Source organism: Miniopterus natalensis, chromosome 5 (assembly GCF_054644295.1).
Source record: "Miniopterus natalensis isolate mMinNat1 chromosome 5, mMinNat1.hap1, whole genome shotgun sequence".
Classification (NCBI taxonomy): Eukaryota; Metazoa; Chordata; class Mammalia; order Chiroptera; family Miniopteridae; genus Miniopterus; species Miniopterus natalensis.
In genome coordinates, this window is record NC_142085.1 from 5,153,402 (window position 1) to 5,167,124 (window position 13,723).

Consider the following 13,723-nt stretch of genomic DNA (forward strand, 5'->3'; position numbering starts at 1 on the left):
CTCTGGTTTGGCAGTTTTTTTGGTATTTTTAGGGAGAATGGCCATTCAAGGTGAGCGGATGTTGCCCAGCTCGGCGCTGCCCAGGCCCGGCGCCGCGGCCACGGTGCTGGGGTGACAGCGCCCGGCTGACCGCTGGCCACCGGCCAGTGCCCGCGGCTTGGGCATCTCGCCCAGGCTGACCGCTGGCCACCGGGCTGTGCTCAGGGCCGCTCGGCCGGTGCCCGCGGCTTGGGCATCTCGCGACTCGCCTCCCCGCGCAGCCGCCCGGAGCTGAGTGGAGAGGCTGCACCCACCTTTCCCACCCAAGGGCGAGGCCGCGAGGCGCTGGCGCGGGCCAGCCGGGAGGGCGGCCGGCCGGTCCCCGCCGCCCTGGGCCGCTGCGTCTGCGGCGCGGTGAGGGCTGGTGGTCCCCAGCCCGGGTGAGGCGGGTGCATCGCGTGGCTGGGCCCGCGCCGCCTCCTGGCCACCGCAGACCCGTCCCCACAGGGAAGGTTGCACTGCCTGCTCTTCAGTTTTGTTTAAAGGAAAAGGGAAATGAAAAGAAAGCTTGACTAGACTTGTTCTGGAGACCGGTGAAAACTGGGCCAGTCTTGGACCCCTGGCTCTCCTGCAGGGTAGATGGACTCCTCACAGGGGGGTTTCACCCCCTTCCAAATTATGTTTGGAAGGACACCCCCTCTTCTTCCCCGGTTACAGGCGGAACCCTTAGCTGAAATCCATAACACCTCTCTCCTTAAGTTCCTCCAAACCCTACAGGATGCCCAGGCTCAAGGACATGGACAAGTTCGCCAGGTTCTCCCTCTACCCTCCTCGGACCCTGTGCACCCATTCCAGCCTGGGGACTCGGTGTGGGTTAAAACTCACCTGAAGGACAGACTACAACCCACCTGGCAAGGGCCCTTCCCCATCATTCTAACCACACCCACGGCAGGCAAGGGCCACCCCCTCTCCACCCGGATCCGTCACCCCCACCTCCAGGCAGCAGACTCCAGATGGACATCCCAGCCAACTGGCAACCCGCTCCAGATAAGACTAAAGGGGGGGGGTCTCTTTCTTAACATCTATAACCCTTATTTATCTCATTTGGTCCCTGGCATCTGTATCTAGGGCATCCTACTATTGGGAAGTCTGAAATGGCACCTCAGGGGCGGTTCTAGCTGATTACATGGACCCCGGCTACAGCTAGAATCTAAGCCAGCATGCTATCCAAATCGATCTGTGCATCCTTGCTGAGGATTCCCTATGCAAAGCACCCAACAAACCCAAATCAGGGTGCAGGTATTGGTCCCCAGAGTGTAGCCTGCAATCTACTGACTTTGACCTATGTCCAGGAACAGGCCCTGTCAATCCCCAATGTTCATATTCCTCACATTACTTCTGTCCCAGCTGGGGCTGTGCAACCCTTGCCACCTGGGGTGGAGATAGGGACAAGCTCCTAAAACTAGAGGACAGCAGGACCCACCACCTGCACAACAGGACAGTGTAACCCTCTTTCCCTCCAACCCGGGGATAGAAGCCACTCCTCTTGGCTTACAGGCCAGGGAATCCAGGTCTATCTAATTATGATACTGGGACTCTCCTCACCATCCAAAAGAACCTAAACCCGGCCAAAATCTCCCTATTGTTCCAGGGAGGACACCCCCCTGTTTTCTACCATGACTGGGGTGTCTTATATATGCCCCATACATAGAATTGTCTTGTACCAAGAGCCTGACATCCTGGGCTTTCTGCTCATGCTAAGGTTGAGGCCTCGTAGTGGCCGGTGCCATGGATCTGTGTCTCGCCCAGTAGTGTGAGCTAGGCCCTCCCTGGAGAAGAGACCTGGGTTCCCCAAGACATGTGACCAGAGCCGGGGCCCCAACAGCGGGCTAGGGGATCCCAAGGCAGGTGCTGGGCGTGGAGGCCACGGGGGCATAGGCTACTCAGGGGACAGAGCTGAACCTCTCACGGAGGACGTGCCCCTCCCTCACTCGCACACCTCACATCACCCTGCTTGGCCCTGGAGGATGGCTGGTCAGCCAGAGACGGGTAGGATTCCTCAGGGAAGGAACAACCTAAGACAGGCACAGTCACAGAGGGGCCAACAGAGGTGGGGCACAGACCCTCACCCCCCAACTTTGCAGGGGCCTGAAACCTCACCCCTTCAGAGGGAGGTCTCCTGCCCCCTCGGCTGCCTCGCTTCCCACGCCCGGCTCAAATCGGAACCCAGGTCGCAGACAGACCTGGACAACAGCAGCTGCCCTCTTGTTGCAACAAGGATTTATGTCCCATTTCTCCCTTAGACCACAGGGAAGGGGCAGCTGAAGGGAAGGGCTGTGTCAGGGTGCCACCCTCTTCCCTTTGCTCAGTATGGGGCTCCGAATGCAGCCTCCGCAGAGGCACCCCCGCCCTTCCTTAGGCTCGCCCTTGTCATAGGCCCCTGTCTCCTTAACCGCCCAGCATCCTCCTTAGGGACAGAATTAACTCTGTCAAGCTCATGGTCCTCAGAACTGAGCATCAGTCTGTACCCTTCATTCTCATCACCTTTTACAAACAGGAGGGGAATGAAGCCTAGCACTCCCATTTCGGCCTTGACAGCCGCTACTTTAGGATAAGCAAGAGCAACAACATTTATTATGTAGAAACAACGGCCTCTTCCCCGCAGCCCGCAGAACTCCAGAGGCCAGCTAACCGAAGGAGGTCAACTAATGCGGGTCTCAGCTTCTGCCTGTCGGGTCGCTGCCGCGCCTGCTCCCCCAGCCGAGAATGTGGGTTTTGCCGTTATATTCTCCCTGCAAAGACTGCTCGGGGCTGCGAGTCTGTTCAGGGCAGGAGCCCACTCATAGCCGCTGGCTAATGAAAAACTCCAAACAATTCGGTCTCTGTGTGAATTAGTCTCGAATAATCTGGGCGTAACAAGGCCGCTCAGTAAGACAGGTTTTGGATCCTCGCATGCTCCCTGTCTTCTTGGTTGACCGGCCCCCTCAATAAATGCCTTGTATGATTCAACCCTGCCTCCGTTGAATTGGACACAGCGACAGGCAGCCCAAGCTCCACTGGGGTTTCCTGGTAACATATTTTGGTGACCACGAAGGGACCCTCCTCTGAGCCCTAAGGTAAGTCCCTTCGGGGAGTGACAAAGGTCTCTGGGTGGTTTCCTGGACTTGGGAGACTTTGTGCAAGCACATGTGGAAATTCCCTAGCAGCTGCCGAGGCGTTTAACTTGGGGACTTTGCTTAAGCAGTTACAAACTTTCCCAGTCGCCTTCGCTGTTGGTTGAATGGGTTCTGTTTGCGCGCCTGTTCCCATCTGATCTGGAAGTCCTGGGCGTTGTAAGCCAGGCTGGCGTATTTAAGGTACCTTCTGTCTCTGTTTCTGTTGTTTGTGGGTGTTGTGTAGCGGAACAGCGTGGGAAATGCGCTGGCAACCCCACCCGGCAGCCCGCTGGGCCGCATTCTGGCTGATGGGTCGACTCATGCTTCTGTAACCCTGTAAGGAGGGGCGTCTGCTGTCTGTTGTCCCCCATCTGGGGTGAGCTTGGCCAGCTCCTGGTTGCAAGGGGCCTCTCAGGGTCCTTGCCTGGTCTCGCACCCCAGCCTGGTCAGCTTAGAACAGAGACGTGGCCCTGCGTGGTGCAGGCATTGGGTCTGCTGCTCTGTCTGGCTGTGTACCCTAAGCCACAAGTGGTTGTCTGACTGTGGCATGTCATCTGTCTGTCGCGCCCATTTGTAAATATCGTATATTAGGGTAGTTTTGCCTTGTGTAACCTTGTTTGTAATCTTGCTTAAAATCTGTTTAAAGATGGGAGCATATCCCACTTTGCTGGGGTCCCCGCTGCTTGTGGCGGGCTGAACCCAGGGGGAGGGGGGATCGCGGGAACTTGCTGCCCTGCCCCTCTTCTCAGGGCATCAGCGGCCTGAAATGCTTAACTGGTGAGAGTTCTGTCTGTCTGTCTGCAGTGTGGCTTTGGTTGTAGATGGTCTTTGCTTGCTTTTGTCTTTTTCGGGACTTCGTCTGCTCTTCGGCGCCTGTGAACGCTGGGAGCCTGCCTGCCGCCTGGGCTTTGCGCCCCTTAGGCGGGAGCCTGTCCTGCGCTGGCTTCCTGGGGGATAAAGATCCGGAGGCTGCGGTCCCAGCCCCTCCTTTTGGGAGCACTCACTCATTTACTTTAGGAGATGTTTTGTTTCTATTTTAAAATAGGATAGGATGAGATCTCTTCTTATGTACAAGATTTCATATTATTATATTCTACTCACAGAGAAAAATATGGGAAATAAATCTTTTTAAACCCTCTAAATATTTCTCCCAGAAGGGCCAGAGCTGCCAAAATGCCCTCAGGCAGAGAGAGGGACCACACCCACTGGAAAGAAAAAAACGGTATTTTCACTTTAAGGCTGCCTGAGGCACGGGGGTTACAAAATTTGCCAAGAAAATACCTTGGGAAATAATATTTGGCTTTAAAATCTCTTAAGGTTGTTAAGACATAAAAATTAGATATAACTAAAATAAAGGGTCTTTATAAGGCTTTTCAGTAGTAATTATATATATCTAAGCAGTTTTCCAAAGTCTTTGGTAACTTAAGACTGGAGTTTTGCTGGGTTAAATAATAAAAATTATAAAATGTGTAGGTATTTTGAAATAACAGAATACTGAAATGTTAACTTGAGGTGCCTACTTTTGGCTTCTTATTACAGAGAATCTAGCGGATGGATTTGAATTTGTGAATGAATATGTCTTGCTTTTTTTTTTTTAAATATATCTTTATTGATTTCAGAGAGAGGAGAGGAAGGGAAAGGGAGAGAGAGAGACAGAAACATCAATAATGGGAGAGTCATTGATCAAGCCTGAAACCTGGGCATGTGCCCTGACCGGGACTCGAACCCCGATCACCTGGATCCCAGGTCGACGCTCAACCGCTGAGCCACGCCGGGCCGGGCTCTTGGATTTTATTTGAAATATATCTTTAAAAAATGTGAATGTGTTGCTAACCTGAGGAATGTTAATTAATTGTCACCTAAAAATTAAAGTTTCTAAGAATTAAGAATTCAAACTAATTAGAAAGAAGTTGTATGGTTTTGGTAAAAGAAGGTATGAGGTATAGAGATACATTTTGAAGGAAAAAAGAAAGTGAGTTGCTCTAAAGCTGATTATTTCTGAATAGGTAAGAAGGTTTGTGAAAGTTGTAGAAGGATTGTGAAGAGAAATCTTAAAAGGAAAGTACAGGTGATCTGAATAATAAATTTAATTAGATAAATGAATCTAAAGTAAAAGTCCTTTTCCAGCTTGTTAAAAGGGAAAAAGTCTTTCCTGTATTTGCCTAGGATTCAAAAGTTTTCTAAATTATTTAAATGGTTGTATATTATGTTATATTAATCAGTTACTTGATTACTTTTTTTAAAAAGCCGTCTTCTTAATCATGGGAACTGAAGTTTTACTAGCCTATATTTGTGTTTAATATCTCTTGTCACTTTGAATGAATAAATACTCTAATGTTGTTTCATAATAATAATAATGATAAATGAACTTTTGGCCATATAAGTTTGACAACCTTCCCAGGGTTTGAATTTAAGAAACTTTTTCTTGACCCAGAATTGGTTTTAGGTCACACCAATAAGCCCTAGAATGCCTCAAGGATTTTGTTTTCTCTCCTTATGAAGGAAAAGCTTATACTTAAGGTACATGGAAGCTTTGTCAAGTAAAGAAATAATAACTATAGTCTATTTATATATACATGTTATTAAGATATATGTAAAAATCTCCAGGAGCCTATAAATTCTAATATATTTTCATTTATAACTTTACTGGTTATTCTGGAATATTGTGTCAAATCCATAACTGTGTCATTTTAAATGTCTTCTTGTTATATTGAGACAGTCACTGTTTTGTTGTGATGCATTTGCAGAAATGTCACGTCTTCTGAGGGATCCATGGAAAAGACTCTGACTTATTTTAAATTACATTCCCTGAGGATAAATTTTTAGATCATCCCCTTAGAATTGGCTGAGAATTATTAGAACTCTATAGAGTATCTGGATTTATAGAAGTGCTGGCAAGAAAAATCAGGAGAAACAAAAATTAATTATGGAACTGAATGAACTGAAAATATAGTTTTTGTAACTTTGTTAAAAGTTTGTCTAATTTCTAATCTTTCTGTTTGTCAGACGTAAGGAAACTTTTTTTTCTTTTCTTAAAGCAAGTAGGTAAATTATATTTTTCTCCCTACCTGATCCCTCCAGAATTTGGTGGTTTCTCAGTGAGTGAGTCACAACAATACGTTTCTTCTCATGAATTCAATAAGACGAGTTTCCAGTTGCGGCTTTGTTCACCGAGACTTGGGCTGGAATGTCCCGCCTGAGAGAGACAGGCCTGGACGCTGGGTGTCACCAGGAAGCCTCAGGAAAACGAAGGCTGACTCTGAGGCCAGTAGGAGCGCCGTGGAGAAAGGCTGGTGCTTTGCTCGGTCACGTGGTTCGTCGCGGTCTTTCCAGGTAGGGACGAAGGTTGCCTTCCTGGGAGACGGCAAGGAAAGAGCCTCAAGACATTTTGGGTGCCTCAAGAACTTGAATTCACCCAAGTCTATAGGTCTTGCAGGCAAAACCTGATGGCAACTGGGTAGCTCGGCGGCTTTGTCCTGGGGGCTAATTAAAGCTCAGTCATGAGATTCCAGCAAAGCAGGTTTTAAAAAGCCTGTATGGTCAAGTGCTATTCTTATTGGGTTCATACAACCAGGCCAAATGGAAACTGAATAACACAGTAAAGAGATTGGTCTTAGTTTGGCTCTTTAGTAAAATGAGAGTGATTTTAGGGGGGGAAATTGTTTCAATAGGGAAATATTAGAACTGGAATTTTTGTTTTGTTTTGTGTAGATTTTCCTTCACCAGATCATTTGTCATAATTCTTGTTGTTCTAGCTTTGCCCCAGTAATACTAAAATTTATAACAGTTTGTCTCCACCAGGTTACAAGCCCTGCTCGTACTCAGGGGAAACCACCTCTAGATACCAGCGCCACCTCCTTCTGTGCCCAGGCCTCACTGTCCCTCTGACAGAGAGCAAGGACCTCTTGGCTCTGAAGGAAAACGTCGCTCCCTTTCAGCAGGAAGTAGCTATAAGAAGAGACTCTGCGGCCCTCTTCTCCGGAATAACTCAGAGCCAAGGTCCTTGAGGGGGTACAGTAGGCAGTCAGACAGACATGAGCAGAGCAAGGACAAGGGGCCAGGTAGAGAAGGTCACCAGGGTGGAAAGCCCCAGGTGCCTAGCAAGGGACAATTGTAGGGTAGGGTGGGACCTCCCCACCAGGATAGCCTGTCCTAGCATATCACTGGTCATGCGGTTTCCTGACCTTTCCTCCCTAGAGATAATATGTGGCCTCAGGAAAGGTTAGGAGCCAAAACTATGTCAGGAAACTCATCTGCATTGGGACCAGATGCTATCAATTGCCCATTGTTGTTGAAAGGATCATACTATGTTTTCTATTAAAGTAGCTGGGGTGGCTCCCATAAGAGAGTGTGTATACTTTACAGGATGTCCAGGAAACTGTTTGTCTTTGAAAAATCAGCAGCAATTGAACTGTTTAAAAGAAAGTTCCTCTATATCTTATGGAAATGGGCATGTCCACTTTCCCCCTGGCTGGTTCTTGCTCTGTGGTTTAACAGCATATTCTTATGTACCTATGAATAGTACTTGGAGGCCCTTGCACAATTGGATGCTTGACTGTAGTGTTGCCACAAAAGCCTCATCCTCATTCCCAGCCTCAGTTTACCCCATTTCTCTATGTAACCCTATCCTTTAGGCCACTCAGTAAGACAGGTTTTGGATGCTCATATGCTCCCTGTCTTCTTGGTTGGCCAGCCGTCTCAATAAACGCCGTATATGGTTCAACCCTGCCTCCATTGAATTGGACACAGTGACAGGCAGCCCAAAGCCCCACCAGGGTTTCCTGGTAACAGTGGTTCACCCACATGACTGTTGGGAGAGGCTTGGTTTCCTTCCTGGATGGTTCCGGGAGGCCTCAGTTCCTAGCCACGTGGACTTGGCGATAAGGCAGTGAGTTACTAGGTAGCTTCTGCCCCCAGAGCAAGTGATCAGAGAGAGAGCAACCAAGATAGAAGCTGCAGTGAATCTTATGTCCTAGACTGAGCCACACATCATGCCATCAGCCTGACTCAGCAGGGAGTCAAGTCCAGCCCACAGTGGAGAGGAGAAAATTACTCCACCTCTTAAAGGGAGGAATATAAAAAATTTACATAAGGATACATACAAAAATTACACTGAAATATTGATTCAGGATTTGGTAAGTGAAATGCTTTTTTAATTTTATTATTTTTATTAATGCCTTAAGTTTCACTTTTGGGAAGAAATGATTAAAAGTTTGAGACAGAACAAAAGACCCTCCTCAAAATGAAAGATACACACAGGCTGAAAGTAAAGGTATGGAAAGGTATTTCATATGAATGGAAGTGAAAAAAAAAAAAGCTGGGTAGCAATAATTATATCAGACAAAAATAGACTTTAAAACAGAGGCTACTATAAGAGACAAAGGGGGATATTACATAATGATAAAGGGATCAATCCAACATTTATGCACCCAACATGGGAGCACCTAAATATATAAAGCAAATTCTGATGGACATCAAAGGAGAGATGGACAGTAATACAGTCATAGTGGGGATTTTATCACCCCAATGATATCAATGGATGGATCTTCCAGACAGAAAATCAACAAGGAAACAGTGGCCTTAAATGACATACTAGACCAAATGGATTTCGTTGATATTTTCAGAGCATCTTACCCCAAAGCGGCAGAATATGCATTCTTTTTAAGTGCACATAGAACATTTTCTAGGAGAGACCACATGTTAGAACACAAAACATTAGTCTCAATAAATTATAAAAGGTTGAAGCATCTTCTCTGACCACAATGGTGTGGGACTACAAGTGAAAAACAAAAAGCCTGAAGAAAACACAAACACATGGAGGTGAAATAACTGGTTACCAAACAGTGAACGAGTCAACAATGAGATCAAGGAGGAAATCAAAAGATTCCTTGAGACAAATGAAAATGAGAACACAACAACTCAAAATCTATGGGTCACAGCAAAAGCCGTCCTAAGAGGGAAAGGCATAGCAGTACAGGCCTACCTCAAGAAACAAGAAAAATCTCAAATAAACAACCCAAACTTACACCTAAAGGAACTAGAAAAAGAACAACAAACAAAGACCAAAGTGAGCAGGAGGAAGGAAATAATAAAGATCAAATATCAAAAGAATAAATAAATACAGTCTTAAAAAAAAATACAAAAGATCAATGAAGCCAAGAACTGGTTCTTAATAAAGATAAACAAGACCGATGAATCTTTAGTCAGAAAAGAAAAAAGGGGGGGAAAAAACCATGAAATCTGAAATGAAAGAGGAAGAATAACAATGGACACCACAGAAATACAAAGAATTATAAGAAAATATTATGGACAACTATATGCCAACAAATTAGACAATCTGGAAGTAATGGGAAAATTCCTAGAAACATACAATCTTCCAAAACTGAATCAAGAAGAAATAAAAAATCTGAACAGACCAATTACAACTAATGAAATCAAAGCAGTAATAGGAAACTCCCAACAGGTGGAACTAGAGCCAGGTGGTGCAGCACAGAGTCAGCGGGCAGACCTGCAGCAGCTCTGGTGCAGGATGCAGTGGGCTCCGTGGTGAAGTGTCTGGCGAGAGAACATCCACAGGGCCTCGTGTTCCTGTGCAGTGCTCACTGCTGTGAGGACAGACAGACGTCTGTGCCACAGATGCACCAGTGCCCTGGCCGCTGCCATGCCCTTCTGGCTCAAGCACAGGCCCTGGTGACTAGCAAGCTGGAGCAGGTCCAGGACCGGCTGGTCCAGTGCATCAATGCAGCATCGACAAAGCCAAAGATTCAATAGGTGCAGGGAGTGGAGAGCTGCAGGAAAAGAGCAGCTAGGGAGGCATGTGACCTGGTGTGTGCATGGCCACATGAACCTCATTCCCACCATGACCAAAAGATGAAGGAGTCCCTCTCTTCCATTCAGAAATGGAAGTCTCCCATTGGCCGCAGGAAGTGAGGCAGGAAACTATTTTAAAAGAAGAATGAGAATTTTGGCCTTTTAAGTGGAGTTTATGAATGAGGAGGTTGAGGATGGCATCAAGTTGAAAGCATACGTCACTTGCCTCTGGACACTGGCTCCTTTATGTTTTAACCCTAGAAAGTGAAATGGGGAGAGAAAAAAATTAGTGATAAAATTTGGGTCAGAGATTTTTGAGAGCCTAAATGTTATGTGGGAAGAGCTTGTCTTGGCAGCAGGCAGCTCCCTCAAACCAGCCAGAGCTCGCTGAGGTACCCGCAGGCTGGCAGGCTCCTCTACCTGCCCAGGGCCTGGTGGAGTGTGAGCAGGGGTGGTTCTGTTTGTTGCCAACCTCCTGTTTACCAGAAGCATCACCACCCCATTTTCCATAAGCTGTGAAACAAAATCCATGAGGCCACTAATTTAGAAAATGGTTTCTAGGTGCTTGTTTTGCTAGTTTTGTTCTGTATACAAGGGCACGAAGTTCATTTAAGATGTGGAGTTAGGAGAGGTAGTTTGGGTAAGAACTTTGACAGGTTCCATCAGGATGGGGATGTGCATTTCTTAAGAGCCTCACACATTACATCAGTCAGCGTCCAAGAACAGGAGAGGCGATGAAAGGATGAAACGCTGGGACGGGAAGCAGGCCTTCCTTCCACTGGCTGCTCCGATGGGCCCTGAGCCTGTTGGCAGAGTGACAGTGCAGCCTTGCCAGGAGCCCTCCCTCAGAGGGGAAGTGACAGGACAGCCTTGCCTGGCACCCTCCTTTGAAGGAAAGCGGTTTCGATTGTGCTGTATTTCAATATCCAGGAATGAACAGTGAAAGACGAACTGTTGGCTGCGTAATTGAGAGACTTATAAAGTACCACATTTGGAAAAACCTGGTTTCCAGGAATGAAACCCAAACCCAGTGTTGCTTACTAAGCCCACGAAGTAACATTGCCCATCGAGACTCCCTTGGCAACAGGAAGGTCAAGGGAGAAACAGTAAACAACTTGGGGAGCTCTGGCTCCTTTGGAGCAAAAGAGGGGCAGCCCCCTTAGCAAGTACCACTTTGCCTGGGCCTTGGCAACAAGCAGTGTTCCTGCCGCAGTGCCAGCTGTTTACCTTGTTGGTAAGGACATTGCTGTCCTTACACCAACTTATTACTTGAAATGATGAGACAGCCCTTGTGCAGTTTCAGAACTGTGAGATATTTTCCTAGTGGTCTGGTTTTTAAAAAATAATAATAAGGTATAATAATAATAATTTTTCCTTCAAAAAACTCCCAACAGCCTGGCCGGGCGTGGCTCAGCGGTTGAGCGTCGACCTAGGATCCAGGCGATCAGGGTTCGATTCCTGGTCAGGGCACATGCCCGGTTGCGGGCTCGATCAATGACTCTCTCATCATTGATGTTTCTATCTCTCTTTCTCCCTCTCTATTCCTCTCTGAAATCAATAAAGATATATTTAGAAAAAAAAAACAAAAAACATAAAAAAACTCCCAACAAACAAAAGTCCTGGATCAAATGGCTTCACAAGTGAGTTAGAACAAACATTCAAAAAAGAACTAACACCAGGAGAGAAACAAGCTGGCGGCGTAGGTAACAGCTGTCCCTGCCACCTCCCGCAACATCAAAATTACAACTAAAATACAGAACCACCATCACTCAGAGCCTCCTGTGACCCAGCTGCACAGAAGCCCCACAACCAGGGAGCTGAAGAAGCACCAAGACTGCTGGGAGGGGCACAGACACAGGTGGATCGGGCTGGATCGCGGAGACTCGGACACTGGCCCACACCAGGTGCTGCGGTTTAACCCAGGAGGGAGATCTCAGTGGTGGAGGTTCCCCAGAGGAATGGGGTCCCAGCTCAAACATTAGGAGCACAGCCCAGGGCTCCAGGGCCAGGAAGAGAAGTCCCCACAACTTCGGACTGTGAAAACCAAGGGGGACTGCTGCTGAGGGTCACAGAGGGTGCAGGAGTCCCAGGCAGCTCCCATTAAAGGGCCCACACATGGACTCACTCAGACGCGCTCCTTCTGAGCCCAGCACTGGGCAGCAGCTTGAAAGAAACCTGGGACATTTGAGGAGGGACTAATTTGCCTGAAATTGGGGCGAGAGGTGGAGGGCAGCTTTTTCCCAGACAGAAGAGCTGGCAGAGGCCATTGCTCCTTTGGTGAGCCCTCCCCCACAGAGCCAGCAGGCAGGCTGCCGGGGTCCAGCCCCAGTGGGTCCAGGGGTCCCCAAAGGTGTGGACGGTGTCGGCAAAGAATGAAGGAAGGACACGGAGACAGCGTTCAGAGCGTCATGGCAATCAGCTTCTTTCTATTGCCTTGTTACAACTGTGTTTATACTATTTGATTTTGTTGCTGGTTAAACAACATGACATCATGCTATGTTCCTGTTTCTGTTTTGGCCTTTCACAGTTAATGAATATACCTTCTTATCTGACCTTTTTTAAAAAAAAAAATATCTTTATTGATTTCAGAGAGAGGAAAGGGGGAAGAGAGAGATAGAAACATCAATGATGAGAGAGTCATTGATCAGATGCCTAGCCCGCAACCTGGGCATGTGCCCTGTCCGGGAACCAAACCCCGATCTCCTGGATCCTAGGTCGATGCTCAACTGCTGAGCCACACCTGGCCGGGCTATCTGACCTTTTAAAGAATTTCCATCTGTTTAGGTATGTTAATTTTTGTCTTATCTACTGTTTTATTTATATTCTGAAGTTACTATTTTATGGCTCTACCACATAGCTAAAAGGAGAATAACTAAGCCAGCTTTTCTTATATAAAGGTTATGCAAGTCCTGAGTAAGGGCTCTGGAGCTTGCGTGTGGTTGTTTTTAGCTGTGGTGAGCGACCACCCGTCTGGCACCCAGCCTGGGTCTCTCCGCTTGCATTTCCTGCAGCAGCCCGTCCTCATTGTAATATTCTGTGTATGGTTATTCTGTGTATGATAAGGGTTCGGGTGTAGATTGAAATGATTTCTTTCCTAGACTGCTCTTTCCTTGGGATTCCCAGAGTTTTCCATTAATATAAACATCCCCCAGAAATACATTCCTCACTGGTGGACTCCCTGTGGATTGCCCTGCGCCGGCGACTCAGCAGGGGCCCGGACACAGGCCTCTTCCTCAGGCCTTTTCCTCGGTGGGGAACTTCCTGCGGTAGTGGGCCTAACAAGTCCTAAACAAGTCCTTTCTGCTGACAGTCTGAGTTCCTCATGAGCGGCACAAGATTTTCCTGTACTCCTTGGGGCTTTTACTGAATCATTGTTTTTTCCAGTCCCATCCGACTCCCCTGCTAGGGAAAACTTTCCAGCTAGGGCAATGCCCTTTCCTGGTGCAGTGACTCAGGTAAGGACACAGAGTGTTAGAAAGGGGAACAAGCATGGGAAGAGGGATATGCCATACACCAAGTCCCATGGAGCATTGGCTGTGCAAATGTCTCCTCCTTGAAGGACTGTGTCAAGTGGCAAGGATGGAACGGCTTCCGGCAGCAGGTGCCATATTTGAATCTCCAGCACCTCACTCACACCTTTGACCCCATCCCAGTGATTCACGGGGACCCCACCCCTCCCTACCTGCAAGCTCATCCAAGCCAGTTCCAGGGGCTTTTCTGTGCAAGTGGCCTCTCAAGCCTCATGCTAGGACTCTCCTAAAATCTCTCAAACAAGAAGT

The 13,723-nt window shown here is 47.6% G+C and overlaps 1 pseudogene; it reads left to right on the top strand.

Annotated features, from left to right (window-relative positions):
• Window positions 1–37: 37 nt before the first annotated feature.
• LOC107538962 (TIM double twin CX3C motif protein pseudogene) lies at window positions 38–10,064 on the top strand (annotated as a pseudogene).
• Window positions 10,065–13,723: the final 3,659 nt, after the last annotated feature.